Consider the following 21,174-nt stretch of genomic DNA (forward strand, 5'->3'; position numbering starts at 1 on the left):
TATACCAATAATCCTAATATTTTTGATCTCCAACTCTAACTCTAAATGCCTTCTTCCAACTCAGGCAGAACTCACAGGAGGGAAAGAAAAACTTATATCATCATTAACATGAAATAAAGATCATGTTGAGCAGTGACTGTAGCCTGTCCAAGAGCATTTCATGTGTCCTTTAACACAAAAAACCGGTAAAGTTGTTGTTGCTGTGTTAGTTCCCATCTTACCATGAGCAAATCAAGACTCAGAAATGTTAAGTATTTGGCTCAAGATCACAGCCCAGCCGGGATCTGAACCCAATAACCACATTTCCAGAAACCAAATTCTTAACTACTACACCATCTGCAACCTCCACAAATGAGTACTAGAAATAAGAAAGGAAAGGTTTCCTTACCACTTTCCAGGAAAAGTGACCTTCCTCTTACGATGAAAATGAGAAAAATATCTTGAATTAAAAGTAAATCATCTAATTCATTTTGGATTTTCTCTCAAACTTAACCTTTTTTAGTTTGAAAATTATTAACCAAACTGCTTTGATTACTGCAAGTGAAATTTTGGTTTTAAGAAGCTGTTCCAAAGAAAGCAAACCTAAAAGTAAGCTAAGAGAATGAACCTATGACACTGCTATCACTCAAGAGGGATGGCAGATAAAGGTAAAGTCTAGGACTACCAGTTTCCCTTTGCAAATTGGCAGCATCATTCCAAAATTATATAGATGGACATCTCCGGACTTTGGACAGTGGAAACCCAGTCATGTGTACAAATGGTTTTCTTCACCTAGCCCCTTATCTAACCAAACTAAGGAATCCCAACAAGCAGAAGATATCATCTTGGACCCTACCTCTCATGTGTAAGCCAATAAAACAAATCAAAGGGCTATTGCTCATTAAATTATCTGCTGTCAAATAGTCATATCATTAATGGTAGATACTGGCATCTAATAAACACATATGGTTGGTTGACTCAACTTAAGATGGCTTTTCATGGCTAACTTCAACTAGAATAAAACCTACTGGTCCTTAGTGCAAAAGTATATCACTATACTGTGGATGGGAGCCAGCATTCTTCCCTTGCCAAGACGCTAAAAAGTAGATGGAAGAAAAACTACCTAGACCCCTCAATGTGCAGTCAATGTACCACAATGTGGAAACACCAAATCACATCTAACACTTCTCTCCCTTGTTGCTTCCTACTGGCTGAAAAGATTATTTTCATTTCCTCAAATTCCTTGTAGCTAAAGGTAAACATGTAACCCAATTTTGACCAATTAAGCAAAAGATCACTCCCCATTGCTAGAGAGTATCAAGATAAAGTTTTGCTGTCTTACAAATGGGATAGGAATGAGAGGAGAGCTTACTGAGCTGCCCCCATCCCTTTTACCTTGCCACGAATGTAAGCAGGATGCCCAGAGACACAGTAGCTCTCCTGTAGCCATGAGGTAACAAGAACATGAAAAGTCCACACCCTAAGGATGGTGTAGAAAAAAACATAGGACTTTGCATCCTTTGCTATATCCGATAGTGCCTATCTCTGGATTTATAAATAAATAAATAACAAAGGTCCTTATTTTTAAGTCATTGTTATATGTATTTTTCTCTTACAGTGAAAAGTACTCCTAACTGATGCACATATTATTCCTATTCCTTGATTACCACTGAAATGGACACCTGAATTATATGCTTTTTTCTTCTTGGGAGCTTCTCTGTTCACACAAAGTAACCTTCAACACAACCCAAGTTGATTGATCCGGAGAAGGAGAGCAGATCCGAGCTCAACCACAAAAGTCCCTTTCCTACCAAATTGTAGGAAATTGTGAACATTAAAATGACAGAGATCAGTCTCTCTCCAGTGGTTAAAACTTTAAGATTACAAATTTTGGAAATTTAATTGGCAGCCATATTTTCCATCACATAGAAATTATAGTTAGCAGTAAAACAATAAGTAACATTTGTGCACTTCCATTTCTCACAGGGAACACACTAAATATCCTGAACGAGCCTCTCAACTAAAACAGAAAATGCCAGATAAAATAGTCAAACACATTTTAAAGCATCTACTCAGTGCACAAGAAAGTAGGGAAGCCAGAGGGGGCAATATTAAGGAACCCTGAGAGGTGTGTCAGTCCAAAAGTCAGCATTCACCCTGCAGGGATCTGGAGAATCTGGTGACACTAAGCTGCCATTTTGGTACTTGTTCTAGGTACAAAAGATGAAGCTTAGAAGCTACTCAAGATCAGAAGTCTTCTTCACAAAACACACAAGGAAATAAGATAACATTTTTAGGACAAACAAATGCAGAAAATAAGACCTACAAAACTTTCATCTACTGGGATTTTTAGATACAGAATATAACATAAGCATGCTCGGTACAAATCAAAAAACAAAATAGAGGCTTGGGAATGTGAAGAAATAAAAATGACCGAACAGATTTTTAGAAGAACCAAACATAACTTTCAGAAATAAAAACACATAATTGAAATTAAACCCTCAAAAGAATTCAAGAATAAGATGGAATTAGTGTACTAGGACAGATTCGAAAAAAAATTCAGAGTTTAATGTAGAGAGAAAAGATGGAAGAAATGAGGAAGAAGTTAAAAATACATCATCTATCTAGAAATCCTAGAAAACATAGACAGTGTGGTAAAAGGTAGTAGTCAATAAGTAACGGTTTAGCATTCTCTGCAATTGGTAACAGGAAACAACCTCAAATACAGGAATCCAACAAATGCCATGCAGGAAATTGAAAAGACACCAGCATCTTGACTTATACTAATAAAATCGCAGAAAACAGAAGATAAAGAGAAGATCCCAAAGTCAACCAGAAAGAAAAACGTTAAGCAAAGCCTTTATCAATTGCATTTAACAACAACAATGGAAGCCCACAAAAAAATAATGATGCTCAGAGAAAGTACCATCACCTTACAATTCTATACAAAGCAAAAGTATCATTCAAGAATAAAAATGGGACACCAAACAGCAGGTTTCAAGGAGGGGAGCCAAAAGGGAGGTGGTTATTATTCCAGGACAGAAAAATCATGTGATTCGGAGAGGAGCTTGGCGATGTGTAGACTCTTGCTTTAGAATCTAGATAGTGAATTAATGGGAAATTAAGTGGAGAGGAGTGGAGCCTGTGTCAGGCTCTTACTGTAAAGCGTACCCAGTGTCCTTGAAACCCACCCGCCCGGGACAGGTTTGCTGTCTCACTTCTCCTCCGATTCCACTGGACTGTGTTCTTGCATCATTCTGGCTACAGACCAAAAAGGAAAAAAGGAAAAATATGGTTGACCACACCCAGGTAATGGAGAATGAAATAGTGTGGCCTTTGCCTCTACGCAATAATTGTTCTTTCAAAAATGATGTTTCTGAGTACTGTAACTGCATTCTATAGAATGACGAGAGGTTTTTGCCAAGCCTAAAGATTATTCATCCTTTGGCAAAGGAGAAAATGCCAAAAAGTATCTAAGGGCAGAAGACAGAGTGAAACATGTGTGACGAGCCCACCCGAATGACCTTGAAAATATTGTGCCATTTCTTGGTATTGACCTTCTGTATTCCTTGAGTGAACCAGACCTCTACAACTATCCTGCATTTAAGACTCTGTTGGAGCACAGATCTACCATACAATTGTTTCCCCCCCCCCCCTCCAGGCATGGGCAGGCTCTGGGAATCAAACCCAGGTCTCTGGCTCAGCAGGCAAGAATTCTTGCCTGCTGAGCCACCATTGCACCACCCTCACAAATGCATATTTGATACCCCTTCCCCAGCCAAATCAAGCTTTGACTTTTTTTTTGTTGGATACGGAGTTCCTTTTTCAATGGCTTACAGATTGCTGAAGAATAAGTTGTACCTGTAAAGGAGAATCATACAACTCAATATCTAATTGGTTTTTGTTAAACAGTCTGCGCAATTAATAATAGCTTTCTTACGTTTTAGAAAGGAGAAGAGCTTACAAATGAAGAAACACCTATTTTGAATATTAGCATCAACAATATCTTTCATTTCTGTTTTATATTTGTACTAAAAATTTAGCATAATAATGCTTTTCTTTTGCCTTATTCATACAGTACTTTGTTGTAAATTTTGATTATACTACATTTGAACTTTCACTCATTTCATACTTTAAATCTATAAAGGGTGATTACATGTAGGCTAAATCTACATTTATATATATATTATATACATATTATATATATATATATATATATATATTTCTTTCTTTTTTTTTTTTTTTTTTTTCGCATGGGCAGGCACCCAGGTCTCGAGCACGGCAGGGAAGAACTCTGCCTGCTCAGCCACTGTGGCCCACCCCTATTTCTACATTTTTTTTTTTTTTAATGAATATAAATAAAGAATTTAAGCCAAAAAAAAGAGAATAAAAGCAAAATAAAGGGCGGGCCGCGGTGGCTCAGCGGGCAAAGTGCTTGCCTGCTATGCCGGAGGACCTCGGTTCGATTCCCGGCCCCAGCCCATGTAACAAAAACGGAGAAACAGAATACAATAAAACAAGAAAATGTTTAAAAATGTTTCCCTTTCTTCCTTCCTTCCTTCCTTCTATCCTTCCTTCCTTCTCTAAAAAAAAAAAAAAAAAAAAAAGCAAAATAAAAATATCATAAGAGAACTTACCATAAAAGACCCTCTATATTCTAAAAAGTTCTTTAGATAGAAAGAAAATTATGCCAGTTAGAAGATCTGGCAAATACAAATATATAAGTACATAAGAAATGACAGTATAAAACAAAATGATATGTAATATGTGAGTTCTAATTTGTGAGTTCAAATAAAAAATAAAAACCTAACATAATGAATGACAAGTACAAAAGAGAAAAAACTGAAGAGGAAAACAAACAAACAAACCATAGACTAAGATGTTAAAAATAAATCCAGGACAAAGGCAGCGAACATAAAATACTCCAAGTGCCACTCCCCCACAGAATCTTTGAACAACTAGCAAAAACTGAGAGCCATCTTCCTCAGAGCTCCAGAAAACAGTTAAAGGCTTACAGTAGCTGGATGGGTGTTCAATCAAGAAAACACGGCTTCAAAATGGAAGGAAAAGCTCCTGGCACCCTAACTGACCCCTCCCCCTCCACGACCCCAACCCCACCCCACGCTCAGTGCAGTGTGGAGCCAGCTTGCACTCTCACTGGGGGTGCGTGACCCTGTTCTTGAGGGATGAGAGAACCCCTATGCATATACTGGGTGTCTGTACACCAGTAAAAAAAAATTATCTGGTGGCAGCCTGAAAGACTGAATCAGGAAACTCCTGTCTGCCTAGCACTCCCAGAACTTGCCCTGCAGGTCAAAGCAGGTTGCAGACGGCTAACACAGTCTAAGATATAATTAGGTCAAAGCAGCATGGGGCAAAGCGTTACCTGAATTAAGTCATAAAACAGAGCATCCTAGCAAGGCCGAAAGTCTATTCCTTAGTTATTCCTTCTTAGAAGGGGCATTCAAATTTCTATTAAGAAGATAATTCCTGGGTGGGCCACGGTGGCTCAGTGGCAAGAATGCTTGCCTGCCATACCAGAGGACCCGGGTTCGATTCCCAGTGCCTGCCCATGTAAAAAAAAAAAAAAAAAAAGAAGAAGATAATTCCTAAGGCCATGAGCAAGCATACACCCAAGACAAGATGCAGGCTCAGAAAAGACCGAGAGGATCCTTTACTTCACATTTGTCTCAGCTGATCTTGATAGGAATCCAAACTCTGAGAGAACCAGCCAACACAAAGCCAACATTCAGACTGTAAAAGGAGCTCTTTGCAAATGCTAATACCTGTAGTGTTTCTATACACTAGCAATAAACAATCTGAAGAGATCAAGAAAAAAATTCCATTTATACCAGCAACTAAAGGAATTAAATATCTAGGAATAAATTTAACTAAGGCCAAAAGGATGCAAAACTGCATAGCAATGTCAAAAGAAATCCAAGAAGATCTAAATAAATGGAAGGATATTCCATGTTCATGGATTGGAAGACCACATATTGTTAAGATGTCAATTCTACTCAAAGTGATTTATAAATTCAATTCAATCCCAATCAAAATTCCAAAAGCCCTTTGTGCAGAAATGCAAAGGCCAAACATCAAATTTATATTGAAGGGTAAGGGGCCCAAAATAGACATCGAAAAAAAAGTCTTGAAAAAGAAGAATGACATCGGACAACTCACACTTTCTGATTTTTAAAACTTGTTACTAAGCTACAGTAATCAAAACAACAGGGTACTGGCACAAGGACAGACATATAGATCAAAGGAACTGACCTGAGATTTAGAAACAAACCCTTATGTCTATGGTGAATTGATTGTTGACAAAGGTGCCAAGTCCACTCAATTGAAAAAGAACAGTATCTTCAACAAATGGTGCTGGGAAAACTGGATACCCAAATGCAAACGAACGAAGGCAGCCACTACCTCACATCATATACAAAAATTAACTCAAAATGAATCAAAGGCCTAAATATGAGAACCAAAACTATAGAACTCCTAGAAGAAAACACAGAGGAGCATATTTAGGATGTATGTTAAACAGTGGTTCTTGACTTTACATCCAAACCATGAACAATAAATGAAAGAAAAAAATAGATAAATGGAATGTCATCAAAATTAAAAGTTTTTCTGCAAGTAACTTCACCATGAAAGTAAAAAGATAGTCTACAGAATGGGAGAAAATATTTGGAAATCTATCTAATAAAGGCTTAATTTCCAGAATATATAAAGAACTCCTACAACAACTCAACAACAAAAAGATAAAAAGATTTTTAAAAAACAGACAAAGGGCTTGAACAGACATTTCTTCAAAGATATAAAAATGGCCAATAAGCACATGAAAAAGATACTCAAAATCATTACTCATCAGGGAAATGCAAATCAAAATCACAATGAGGTACCATTTCATACCCACTAGAATGGTTACTATTTAAAAAATAGAAAATAACAAGCGTGGAGGAGGATGCGGAAAAATAGAAACATTCATTCATTGTTGGTAGGAATGTAAAATGGTGCAGGCATTTAGAAAATAGTTTGGTGGTTCCTCAGGAAGTTAAGTACAGAATTACCATACGACCCAGCAATCCCAATCGGTAGGCATATAACCAAAAGAACTGAAAGCAGGGACTCAAACAGATATTTGTACACAGCTGTTCATAGCAGCATTATTCAAAATTGCCAAAAGATAGAACCAAACCAAATGTCCATCAACCAATTAATGGATAAATGAAATATGGTACATACACACAACAGAATAATATTTAGGGATAAAAAGGAATGAAGTCCCGGTACACTCCATTCTATGGACAAACCCTGAAGACATCATGTTGAGTGAAATAAGCCAGACACAAAAGGATAAATACTATATGATCTCACTGATATGAAACAATTAGAATAAGCAAATTCACAGAGTCAGAAACGAGAACACAGGTTACCAGGGGCCAGGGTACGGGCAGAGAATAAGGAGTTAATGCTTAATTGGTACAGAGTTTTCACTTGTGGTGATGGAAGAGTTTGGGTTATAGATGGTAGTGATGATAGCACAACATTGTGAATGTAATTAAGACCAATAAATTACATATTTGAGTACCGTTAAAAGGGAAAATGTTATGTTGTACATGTTACCACAATAAAAATTTTAAAAACCCTAAGAATATGATAAATAAATAAATCCAAATACATAACCCTAAATAATTAATGGTAAGAATTTTTAAAAACCTCTTTCAACAACTGATAGCTAAAACAAGGGAAGAAAATGAATGACACTGGTATTAATTAACAGCAACGCATACCAGACTAGAAAATGCATATTCTTTCAAGTATTGTGGAACATGTATAAAAATTGATCACATGGTAGGTTATAAAATAAGCCTCTCACTTTTTAAAGGACTGGTATATAGTATCAGCCTAGCAACATATAATTATGTTATAAACCATTTCTTTAAAAGAGAGAACTTGGAAAAACTCCCAATAAATTGGAAATATCTATGCACTTTCAAATAACCCATACGTCTAAGAAATGACAACAATAAGAAAATATTTAGAACTCAGTATAAAAAAATTTTTTACATGTCAAAATGTATAGGGTGTTGAAAATTTATGCTCACATGTAAACCTGCACACTACTGATGACTTTATTCATAACTGCCAAAAATTGGATATAACCAAAATGTCTTTTAATAGGTGAATGGGTAAACAACTATGGGATGTCTCCACAGTGAAATATTATTCAGTGATAAAAAGAGAAGAGCTATCAATCCACAAAAAAAGACATGGAAGGAATCTTAAATGCTTATTACTAAGTGAAAGAAGTAAGCCTGAAAAGGTTATCTGCTGTATGATTCCAACTATATGACATTCTAGAAAAAGCAAAACCACAGAGACAGTAAAAAGATTAGTGGATGCCAGGGGCCCAGGGAAGAGGGGAAGTGATGAATAGGTAGAACACAGGGCATTTTTAGGGCAAACTCTTTTGTAGCATACCGTAATGATGTACATATGATCTTATAAATTTGTCAAAATTTATAGCACTGTAAAACATGAAGAATGAACTCTAATGTAAACTATATACTTTAGTTTCTAATAATGTATCAATATTGGTTCATCAATTGTAATAAATACATGAGACTAATGCAAGATGTTACTAACAGGGGAGACTCAGGAGGGGGCAGTATATATGGGAATTCTTTGTACTTTCTGCACAATTTTTCTGTAGACATAAAACTGTTCTAAAAATAAAGCTTATTATTATTAAAAAAAAAAAACCAAAGCAAGCAAACAAACAAGTTTTCATTTGAGGTAAAAACAATTTACATGGGCTACAACTAAACCATTGTTTAGATAATTTATAACTATAGACGATGACATTACAGTTTGAGAAGGGCTCCGAATTCATGACTTGAGTACCCAATTTAAGAGATTAGTAAGGAAAGAGCAGGAAAAAATAGAAAGAAGAAAACATTAAAGACAAATTCAGAACATCAATGAACTTGAAAACTAACCTACAATAGAAAGAATTTACAAAGCCAAACTCTATTTCTTTGAAAAGGCTAGTAAGACAGAGAAACCTGCATCAATATTTATCCAGAAAAAAATATATATATATTTTTTAGGAATATTAAAGGGGACAGTACTAGTTTCCTTTTGCGACTATAATAAATTACCACAAAGTTTTGGGTTTACAGTCACCCAAATTTATCAGGGAGGTCAGAAGACTTTAGTCATTGGCAGGGTTGGTTTCACGCAGAATGAGTTTCCTTACCTTGTACAGCTTCTAAAAGCTTCCTGCATTCCTTGGCACATGGTCCCTTCCTTGCATCACTCCAACTTCTTCCTTCCATTGTCATGTTTCTTACTACTAACTCTGATTCTCCTCCTCCCCCCCTCATAAGGACCTTTGTCATTACAAAAGGCTCACCTGAATAATCCAGGATAATCTCCCATCTCAAGATCCTTAATTTAATTCCACCTGAAAAGTCCCTTTTACCATATAAAGTACTACATTCACAGGTTCCAGGGATTAGGCCAAGGACATCATGGGGGGGACCCATTATCCAGCCTACCACAGGTACTAAACCAGAGGGTTCAGAGAGTATCAAGATGATAAAAGGTTATTATTCCAACAGGTCTGAAAACTTAGGCAACAGGCAGATTTTTACAAAAAGAGAACTTAGAAAACCAATGCAGGAAAAAAGAGCCCTTGAAAGATGCAAGGAAAATAAATCAGTAATCTTCCCATAAAGAAAACAAAGGACTGAGGCTGCTTTACTCACAGTTTCTACCCAACAGTCCAAGAACACATTCCATGGTTATGCAAACTTGCCCAGAGAACAGAAAAACAAGGAACACTTCACAACTCATTTAACAAGCACTGTATAACCTTGACACTAAAACCAGACACAGCCAGGACAAGAACGCGAAGTGTCAGATGTGCAGGAAAAAGAAGAGTGCAGAGATGGACAGAGAGGCGGACAGGTATTCAAAAACCTGAAACTGTCTTTTCTTGAGCCCCTGTGTACCCCTTGCCTTCCACGCAGTTTGGTTGTTCTGCTAAGACTTTTTGAGCCAATAAAATCCCCATTTTCATTAGGCTACTTCAAGCTAGCTATCACACGCAACCAAGTATCCTGACTAGCTCACTATTTCACCAACCAAAGTCACATATCTAGCCCCTTCAAAGATATTTACTAAACACCATCAACTTGGTTATCCATATTAATGGAAGGACCTCAGAATGCATGGGCAATGAAAGTCAGTCAACCAGAAGTGTCTTTAAATTTATGCTGTTGCTTTTTCAGCAAGCTCCCTAACTGCATTTTTCTTAAGCTATTATTAAGATGAATTCAAAGTATTTGGGCACAGTGATCTTAAGCAGATGGATTATAATGACCATCAGGGGAGTAAAATCATGCCTGGTAGTCAATATTCTCCAAGAATAATCCTAATAACACACAAAGTAGTTCTCACTTATCTTTCCTCATAAGATTGCAAGCTCATTAAGGGCAGAGACCAGTTTTTTTTTTTTTTGATTCAGATAGATGACCTTGTAAATAGTCAAGAAGCTTGCACAATCCAATGACCTCTGGAGCTATGTTTCTAAAATTCTTGCCGAGCAGATATTTTCCATTGCAATTACTATGATACCACTATAGAAACATGCAAAATAGTGAAAAAGTGAAATGTCTAAAGTTTCTATTCTTAAATATGCCCTGCACTTCAAATTCTATTAAATAATTTTTTTTGAAAAGGAAAATAAAGAGGAGGTTATTGGCAGCAAAGCTGGAATCATAAAGATGAAATTCTGAAGGGGAATTTATCAAGATGCAAGTGACATGGAGATACAACAATGGGAGTTTCAGAAAATCCCGAGCAATGCTTCCAATCAGTGTGAAAAAACTGGTAAAAATCTCAACTCAGTTGCATCTCTTGCAGTATCCATGGCAGGCAACAGAAAAATTTAACAAGAATGTCAAGCAGAGACCAGAATACATGTGCTGAGACCGCAAAACCTGAAACCTACTTTTTTTCAAAATGGTACCATAGCTTTCTGGGTTGATACAATCTTGATGACATTTCCACCCATAACCAATAAAAGGAACTACAACAGGAGTTCTTAAAAGGTATTTTAAAGGTGTCAGCAAGGCTGATCAAATTCCTTGAAATGGTAGGAAAAATTATCTTAAACACGTTCATTTTTCTGTACTAGTGTCCACAGCCTTTAGATTATTTCAAGGGGGATCAAGAAATGGTTAAGAAACACTGAGCTTCTCAGATGTTGTGAAATGACCATTTCCTTGAGACACACTTGGGGGGCATGTTATATGTGATTTAATCCAGAGAAGGAAAATCGTGTTATAAAAGGAAAAGTGTAATATCCATAGTTGTTTTGTTATTTTCCAAGCCCTTTATGATGAAAGCTGGTTAAGTACATTAGTAAAAAGATAAAGGAAGCTGTCCAAAGTATGGTGAGGATCCTAGGCCTGCAGTCTTCCTCTTGGAAGAGTCATCTATGAGCTCTGTCATTCCATAGTTTACTCTGCATACAGAGCATTGCTTGGGGAACTGTGGGCTAAATCAGCCTCAGAGACTGAAGGATTCTGGTATGGAGGGAAGTAGAACACAGCTGTACTGGGAGCACAGCTCAGGTTCCAACAAGGAAGCACTGGCCTTGCCTAATCATACATTAGACAATCCAAGAAACAAGAGTGCAGAAATCAGTTGGTCAAAAATGCCCAGATTCCTACTAAAAATAACCTTTCAAATGCCTTTCATTCATTCACACTTAGCCGACGACAGGTTTACTAACAAGTTTTATTTATCAGAGTCCTGGTCCAACAGCATTTTCACCTCTTGCCTGTTAGTCTATACCTTGTAAGGGACAACTGAAAATAATGGCGAATGCGCTATATTGCTCTCTCAGCAAATCTTATGTCTTCATTCCTGACAGATCTGAAAATAAAATCAATGCTTACATTAAAAAAAGAAAGTTCTAGCAGGCAAGGCACTAGTAAAGGGGGATTACAGGCTTCCTTCTTCCCCTGCCCAGATCGAGGGACCGTGTTCCCATGGGCTGTTATATCCTCGTGTAATATTTAATTAAATATCCTGCTTCTACCGGTTTATGTACTAGAGAACACTAATTTTAGAAAACCGATTAGCTTGTTCTAACTGTATGTTATTGTAGCTAAGGTCAAATTTTTCACTGAAACTATGGCAACAAAACCCCAGTATTCTGTTGACAAGACTGAAGCAAAGGTTTCAAAAGACAGGTCTCCATTTAACAGCTAAACTTGGACCAGACGATTCTATTTTCTACCTTTACCTGAAAGGCCGTGTTTCTGCAATGGTTTTGAAGGAGGGGAACAAGCCACAGAAATCTGCTAGCATAAATCCAAGCGAGCTTATGTACAAGTGTCATCACCAATAACACTTAAACACACAGAATTTTCGCAGCAGAAAACATCCAGACATTTGAGAAGCACCCAAATTGGAAGGCAAATACACCTGGAAAAATACCAGATGAAAAGGAACTGTTAAGTCTGGGTAAGAGAATTAATTGCCCAATTTATTTTCTCAGTTACTACAGCTGCTCAAATTGGAGTCATTTCTCCACTGACCTCCAGCTATGGCTGTGCGAAGGAAAGGAAAATGGCTCTTTGAAGAGGTTTATTCTTCTCCCCATACCTGTGGCCACTCTCCACTTAAATTCCCCAAACCTGCTCCAGTGAACCTGAGCACAATTTTTTGCCTCACAGAAGAGCCACACTGACCTCTCACCTTGGGCAAAAGTGCCTCTACCTTGGCCAGTACTGCAGAGCAGGTGGACAGCCCTTCTCCTGGAAGCTCATTTACCCTCAAAAGCCAGGTAGAATATATCACCTGCAACCCCACTGGCAGGAACCCCTCTGAACTCGCAAAAAAGCATTGGGGCTTTTGGAAAAGCAGCAAATTAGCAATGTGTCCCATCTGTCTGCCAAGAGCTGTTGGAATGCCTGCTATTTGGGCTAAGATAAACGCAACTTCCTCTCTCCATTAGGCTGCGAGGTCTACAAAGAAGGCAAGATTACCATCTAGAGCAAATGACCCATCAGAAGCTGTGATTCTGATCAAGACTCGTGCAAATGGAAAAGGCCTGATGGCTTCTCTTCAAAAGGCCAACAAATGTCTGATGATTTCTCTTTAAAAGGCCACAAGCGGCAGAACTTCTTGATTACAAAGCCCACTCAATGATTTCGAAGACAGTAAGAAAAAAAAAATCTGACTCTGTTATGAATACCTTTGTACAGTCCATGCACTGAATTTTTAAAGTATACATATCAATAATGTTTTGCAAAACAGCAAGGGCCCTGTCTGATCTTCTAGCAGATATTCTTAAAACTACTAATTGCAGAGTCACAACAACAGCTACTACTTAGTAAGTGTTTCCATTGTGCTAGGCACGTTACTAAGTGTGCTATCCATGTATCATCTCACCCTAAAAGAATCCTAGCATCCAACACTATCATAGTTTACAGATGGGGGAAACTAAGGCTTAGAGAGGTTAGGTGATTTGTCACAGTCACACAGCTAATAAATGGTGGAGCAGGGACTGTCACCCGCGCCTGACTCCAGAGCCAGCAACCCCAACCACAGGCTCTACTGCTTCCCCAACCTATCTTAGGTAAGCATGAAACCAGATTCCACTGGACCTCAACTCAAGGCTTTTCTGTTTGTGTGTATTTGTTCGCCTTTTCTAATATTCAATAATTCCACCTATCCACTAATGTGCATTGCTGTCTACCCACTGGACTGAACATACTTCGTTTCCTGAGAGCTTCTCATCTGAAGAGCGTATTTGTACTCTCCCCAGCTATTTTTTTGACACAGCTCCCAGCCATAGGGTTCCACAAGAAGTACTAACAGAAAGACAGCTGGGTCCTTCAGTGGGAAAACACAGACACTTTCAGTCAAATGGGATCATCTACCTAACCTCTGTCCCCAGAGCAGAAACTCCCTCCCCAAAATCCCTGGCAGATGGTCAGTCCCCTCCGAACAGGGAAAAGTCGGTAATTTGAAGCAGGCCACTTCACTGAGCAACAGCTCAGCATTTATAGTCAGAAGCAAGTTCCTTAAACCTAAAACGCTGCCTCTAGTCACTTTTATCCATTGGCCTTACGTCTTTATTTTCTTGGCTCAGGACATGCATGTTCCACACGGCAGCCCTAAAATAAGGGAGAACAACCGTCAACTGTCCAATAAAGACTTGCATCATTAGCACGACCCGAGAATTTGTTAGAAACACAGAATCAGAATCTCCACTTTTATGGGTGTGCCAGATTTAATAACAGGTTAAAAAAACGAAAGGTCAGCAGGTGGGCTCACCCTCTCCCTGTCATTCACAGTCCCCCTACAACTCACATGCTTCCTGTTTTTATAAATGTAATCAGTTTATGTACAAAAGTGGTCAGAAGCCATCCTTAGGAAGCATCATCCCCTAAACATGTGGATTATGAATCAAAAAGAGAGATCATTACAACGCTCAACACCTCTTTCATTTAGGGAAGAAAAAAAGTGGAAAAACATATTCTGAGAGCTGTCTAAGGAGGAGATTTTAACCCTAAGACATAGACAGACACCCTCCTCTCTCCAGGAGGCCATTAGGACTCAAAGCAAACTGAGTCCATTGCTCACTCTCTCTCTCTGGCTCTTCTGAGGCTTTTCTTAGACCTTTTGGGGAGGTTCTGCAAGGCTCCTGTGCCTGGGACTGCAGTGATGACCTGGGGATTTCGAGATCTGTGCTGACACGGCAGCATCTTGGACTCTTGCTCCTACACCTCTGTCAGTGAGGGGAAGGGATGCTCCTTTTGGGAGACCACTGCCCATTCCCCCTGTGGCAGCAGGGTGGCCAAATGACAGGGATCGCAGGTGATTTCTATGCACAAATTTGGGAAGCAATGGCTTAGAAGTCTTTTTCATCTGTTCTACAAATATTTAAGGGCACACTATAGGCAAGAGTCTATGTAAAGCCTTAGGACGACATGGATGAAGACAGATGAGGTTTTTAACCTCACAGTTTATGAAATGGGCTAAGTGCTAAATCAAAATCAGCAAAGTTAGCAAACAGTTCCACAGCATTTAATATGAGCCAGGTGTTCAAGTGCTTGACACAGATCAGCTTAGCCAATCATTACGAAACCCTGTGAGGTACATAATATTTCCCCCATTTTAAAGAGAAAGAAACAAATGCATTGGGAGATGAAGTAATATGTTCAAGGGGGCATGGGCTGGTAAAGAGCAGATCTGAAAGTCAAACTCCAGCACTCCAGCTCCAGAGTCCACACAGGATGGGCCATGGAGATATCCCAAAGGGAACCTCTGGGATATGAAGGATGGGTGGGCATTAGAAAGATTGGAGGTCAAGGGGCAACGATAGAATGGGGAGATAACTTCAGACAGAAGAAAAAAGCCCATACAGAGGCCCAGAGTGAAGAGAAAGTATGCTGACTGGAAGAGGAAATCAATGCTGGCTGGAGCACTGAATGTGGAGTGGGGGGCTGAAGATGGGGCCGAGACGTAAGCAGGGCCCATTCATGCAGGATCTTGTGAACCCTGAGAATATGTCCTTTATCCTAAGTACAATGTGGGAGCCACTATAGGGCTGTGAGCTGCTGAGTGACCTCATCAGACTTGCATCGATTCTTCCTGCTACAGTGAAAGGTGGGACGGTGGACACAGACACAAAGGCAGGAGTGGAGAAACCAAAGAGGAGGCTGCTGCAGCAACTTCAGTGAGAAATGACATTGCTCAAGTTCGTCTAAAATGCCTGAGGTTCTATATTTATCGTGTAATATAATTTTGAGTCCTGTCTTCCTAGTTACCCCCTCCCCCACACAAGCTTTATTCCCACTGAGCCCTATGCCTCTTCAACGTGGAATCCAGGATGGGAAAAGAAGCCCAAAATGTCTTCTGAGCAGGCAACTCTATTAATTCACTTCAGTGGTTCAGTGAGAATTTGAAATCCTCCAAATACAGCTTCAACCCCAGGTCCAGTTTGATTAGGGAACCTCTCTGGGCCTAAGGGGGGTGAAGGTAGATAACACCTCACAAAGGAGGTTCCAATTATTGAGAGAAGAAAACATGCATGACCCTATCAGAACGCCAGGCACAAAGGAGGGTGTGTCCATCATAATTATTTGTTTTCATGATCATGTACCAATCAAAGAATCTCAAAGCTAGATGCATAAAAGAGAGAGAAAAAATAAAATAAAATATGGGTGCTCAAAGAGAAGATACCCTCTGAGGATGAGGCCAATAGGAATCCAACTCGAAGAGATATATCCAGAAGTACCAGGTTCAAGTAGTTTGGAGAAAAGATTAAAGATCAGCTTAAGGCACAGCAGTAAAAAAAGGAGCGCTGAGTCAACGTAAAATATCATCAGTGAGCATACTTCTAGGACTGGGAACAGTGAAAAACCAGAAATTCTTTTCCAATTAGTTTTTAACTAAGAACCTATATTATGCCCAGCACTGGGCCAGGAGTGCAGGCCAAAAGTTGGTCTTGAGCTCTAGGAGCTCCAAAATCTAGCTGGGGAAAAAGAAAAAACAGAAGATATCTACAACAAATACTATACAAGAGGATGTTAAGTAGATGGTTAGCAGGTATCTCTAGTACATAAACATTAGCTGTTTGTGTCAGCACATCTCAGAATGACATATTTTGGAGTAGCAGAGGAGGAACCTGATTAAGAAACCCAGTAGTTTTGTAAAAGGAATATTTCAAAGCTAGTCCCCTTCCAAAGGAGTTTAGAGTTGGCGTTAACAGGAGGGTTTCTGGTGTCTGACTACTGGGATTCAAATCCTGGCTCTGACCCTTCCAGCTGTGTGACCTTGTCCAAACAAAACTGTGCCTCGGTTTCCTCATCTATAAAAGGGGCTGGGTGTGGGTAATTGTACCTCCTTATTGAACATTACTGGGATTAAATAAACTGTATGCAAAGGGAGCTATACCAACTAAACTAAATTAAATTAATGTACATAAGGACTATAGAAGCTATTCACTACTATTTTCATTTACAGGAGACAAGGGATTATTAATTACACAGTGTTATGGGACAAAACGAAACAAAACAAACACAGAAATAATTCATGACCCAAACACAGCCTCAAAGACAGTGTGGGTGGAAATTGAGGGTGTGCCCTAATCCCAGCTTTGATACTGAATTGTTTTCTGACCCCAGAAGATTTCCTAAATCTCTTTAATTTCCTCACTTGTCAAATAAAAGAAGGGAAAGAGTTACCATGCACTTAAGTGATTCATCACATATCTTCATCAGTGCTTTAAAGACAGGATTATAAAGCCCTTCACCAAAAGCTCCTTAATCATCCAATATTTATTGCTGTCAGGAGAACCATATAACATTATGACAACATGACACTATCACAATGCTTGGATTTCCGAGTCAATTTAGCCCTCAATGGAAGAAGCCACAATAGCAATACTGGGATTGAATTAGATGACAAAGTAAAAATGTTTGTCATGCTGGAAGAATTTTATGCATACAGAAATAAAAAGCAATCTCTATTTATAACTGAACTGTTAAAGGAAAACGAATATAAAGCAAGGGTCTTAGTTCTATTTTCCATGGGTGACTTGGGTATTTGAAAAGGAAGGTAACCAGAGCATAAACTCCCCTGTGCCCAGGTTTGGGACACACACAGCTTGCAGACCCCAATCTCCAAGCTTCCAAGGGGTCAGCAATCAGCGAGGGCACGCTGCAGTGTGTGGGACTCCAACACAGCCAAGCAGCAGGCAGCAACCCCAGCAACGGTGAAACGCTCTGTGAATGTACTGTGTTGCTGGGGGATTTGATTTAAATTAGTTTTGTTTCCTTTAAATGGAGTCTGCTAGTGCAAGATTGAGATAAACTAGTAAATCTGAAATGAAGATTATAAAAAACCCACTAATCTTTTTATTAATTTTGAATCAATTTCCATGAATACAGAACTCGTAAGAGTGCCCCTACAAAGAGAAATGCATGCATGCGTGCGCACACGTGCACACGCACACACACACACACACACAGACCCTTCAAATAGGCCTCAAGACATCCACTTGACAAGCACCTTAAAATAGACGGATTTTTCTGCCTTATTTAACGAGGCAGGCAGGAACAAAGTCCTCTACCCCCGCTGCTAAAGTCCCATCAAGGATTAGAAGGAAAGAACAAACAAAATTTCAGTTAGGCCCCCTCTTTGCATGTGGGTATTTAAAACTAAATAAGACATGGGTTCATTCCTTCAAGGCCGTGCCAAAAGAAAAAAAAAAAGAAGAAATAACGTTGCCTAGCAACAACTTAAACAATGTGCAGGGAAGGAGGGTGGTTTGAAAGACAGCTAAGCCAGCAAGTTTGTTTTGGCCACCCTAACCCCAATGACATTTGCGACACGAGGTCCTGGCTGTGTCCCCACCTAACCTCTGGGTAAATCCTATTTCCGTGCATTCCTCTAATCCTGACAAAGAAGTCCTACATCCCATGGAAATGCAAGCCTACTTCTGGATAGGACGAGGTCCTGAACACAAACATGTTCTTGTGAAATAGTACCCTGCCTACTTCTGCCACAAGTTTCAAGCTAGAAAGGGATCTTGGATATCAATTCATCTGAACTCCATTTAACAGTTGGGGAAACTGAGGCCTAGAGGGATGAAATGATTCCCTGCCCAAGGGTATCAAGCAGTTGGTGGTAGACACTGGACAGGAAGCTACCTCTGATGTCAGACAGTGCTTTTTCATCTATACCACTCTTAGCAGTTTTCCTACATGTGAGAGAGCCGCTAAGAACCATTCCCTACCTCAACCTAAACTGCAGACAAAACTATGATCATAGAAGCAGATTACTGATTACTCAAATATTTCTTATCACTCCATCATGAAAAATGTCACTTTTATTTGAGTCCCTTTCAAAGTTGCTGGGAGATTCAAGGTCAATTACAATCTGCACGAGCTATAAAGCTTTTCTTTCTCTCTCTATATATATAGTGGTTTGAAACTGTTATGTATCCCAGAAACGGCCCTGTTCTTTTAATCCATTCCTGTGGGTGCAGACTTATTATAGGTAGGACCTTTTGATTAGGTTATTTCAATTGAGGAGTTGCCTCAAGATGGGTCTTAATTCTTTTAATGGAGTCCTTTAAGGAGATGAAATTCAGAGAAGCCCCCAGAGAAGTTTAGAGGAAAAAGCCACAAATGGAGAAGACAGAAGGTGAAACAATAAAACCCAGGAGAGAAGGACAAGCAGATGTTGCCATGTGCCTTGCTATCTGACAGAGGAGCTCAAGCTCAGGGTAACTGGGCTTCAGAGGAGGCGTTATCCCGTTGATGCCTTAATGTGACATATTCTAGGCCTTAGAACTATAAGTTCGTGGAGTAAGGTTCAGGTGTCAACTTGGCCAGGTGATGGTGCCCAGTTTTTCTGCTGCTGTGGACTGAATCATCAGCATGTGAAATTCATCTATGGCTGATTACATCCGCAGTCAGCTAAGGGGTGTGCCTTCCCCAATGAGTGATGTTTAATTTAATTAGCTGGAAGCTTAAAAGAGAGAGGTCAGAAGACAGCTCAGCAGCTCAGACCCAAACGTTTGGAGATGCAGAAATGAATCACCTGGGGGAAAGCCATTTGAATCCAGAATCAGGAGGGAAGGCCAGTAGACATCCCCATGTGCCTTTCAATATGACAAAGAAAAGCCAGCTGCCTTTCCTCTGAAGAACTGTAAATTTGTAACTAAATAAATCCCCTATAAAAGCCAGTCCATTTCTGGTGTAATACATTCTAGCAGCCTTAGCAAACTAAGACAATCTGTAAGCTAACAAAACCCTATTGTAAAAGCCAACTTCTTTCTGGTACATTTCTGGTATTTTGCATTTCTTCAACTTTAGCGAACCAAAACACTCCACTAACTTCCTAGTAGGTGGGATACTACAGTACCGCCACATTGAAATTGGGGAAAAAAGGGTTCAGAAAAAAAAAAAAAAAATAGGCCACAAGTCTCATCCTCAAATTCACGGCCATGCTTTAGCCTTTGTCACACTTTTCAGACTCTCAAGTCATGCTTTAGATTCAAGAATTGCTCATGATAGCGAAGAAATATACTCTTCTTCATCCCATTATTATTCTGAGACCATAATTTCAGGCTATCATTGTTCTACTCAGGGCACACGCTGAGCAAATCAAGAGTCTTCAGCCAACATTCTCTTCTGCAAATGCCCAGAGAGCAGGTTACACTGTCCAAGGCCAGACCGCTCATTTGCACTAAAAGCAGGACTCAAAATCATATTCTTACACAATACACTGCCTATTCCACAGCCTGTCCGGGCAATGGCTAAAAAGACATGAAGCCAAAAGGGCCAGGGCTTCCAGCCTCTTAACCTGGCTCTTTTCCTCATTGGGATTGCCCCTTAAATGGTCCTAAATCAAAGCCAGGAAGAGCTTTGGCAGACAGCAGAGGAGCAGGAACTTGGCCCGTTCCCATTTAGAGACTGTGGAGGGCCACAGTGTAGGGGGCACAGTACCATGTCTGGGAAAGGGTCCATATGGCAGAGGGAAAGGCTCGGCCCAGGCCTTCAGGAAAGGATCTGACCCGATGTTGACACTTGAGTTGTGTGACACTGACTAAATGCTCAACCCTTGTCAGCCCAAATGGCTATGTGGTCTGAGGACGTTTTACGAAGCTAAAGGAGATAATGCACATGAAAAAGTGTCATATCATCTACTTTGCCCCAGCAAACTACTAGTTTGTAGGGGCAAGTTTTACTTTGCCCAGAAGGACATTTCAGCTGCTTCACTTTCACATGCATATAAAGCAGCTGCCACGTGGACAAATTACACTAAACACGTTCCTTAAAGAGTTTAACAAAGTAATGACATAGAGTTCATTGAGAATATCTGCATCTTTCTTTCCTACAGTGTAGCATAATTGGATGGCACATTGGAGGTGCCCAATAAATGTTTGTGGAGTGAATGATAATCACTATAAAAAGTGACATTTAACACCCTGTACTGTTATTATCTGCTATGGGTTCAATTCCTAGTCTCTCCCCATATAACTTTCCCTGTGACTATAGGCAAGTGACTTAACCTCTCAGAGCCTCCATTTCCTCATCTGCATAATGGGAATATCAATGTCCACACCTCACAGGTAGGTAAGTTACACACATGAAGTAA

At 39.4% G+C, this 21,174-nt stretch overlaps 1 protein-coding gene and 1 pseudogene across 7 annotated transcripts in view; one reads left to right on the forward strand and one right to left on the reverse strand.

The window, feature by feature from the left end:
* The window catches only part of ITPR1 (inositol 1,4,5-trisphosphate receptor type 1), a 355,613-nt gene that overhangs the window by 295,265 nt on the left and 39,174 nt on the right, over window positions 1-21,174 (reverse strand). The window lies entirely within an intron of this gene.
* On the forward strand, window positions 3,271-3,846 carry LOC143647057 (microsomal glutathione S-transferase 1-like; annotated as a pseudogene).

The sequence above is a fragment of the Tamandua tetradactyla genome, chromosome 9 (assembly GCF_023851605.1).
Source record: "Tamandua tetradactyla isolate mTamTet1 chromosome 9, mTamTet1.pri, whole genome shotgun sequence".
In the NCBI taxonomy this organism is placed as follows: Eukaryota; Metazoa; Chordata; class Mammalia; order Pilosa; family Myrmecophagidae; genus Tamandua; species Tamandua tetradactyla.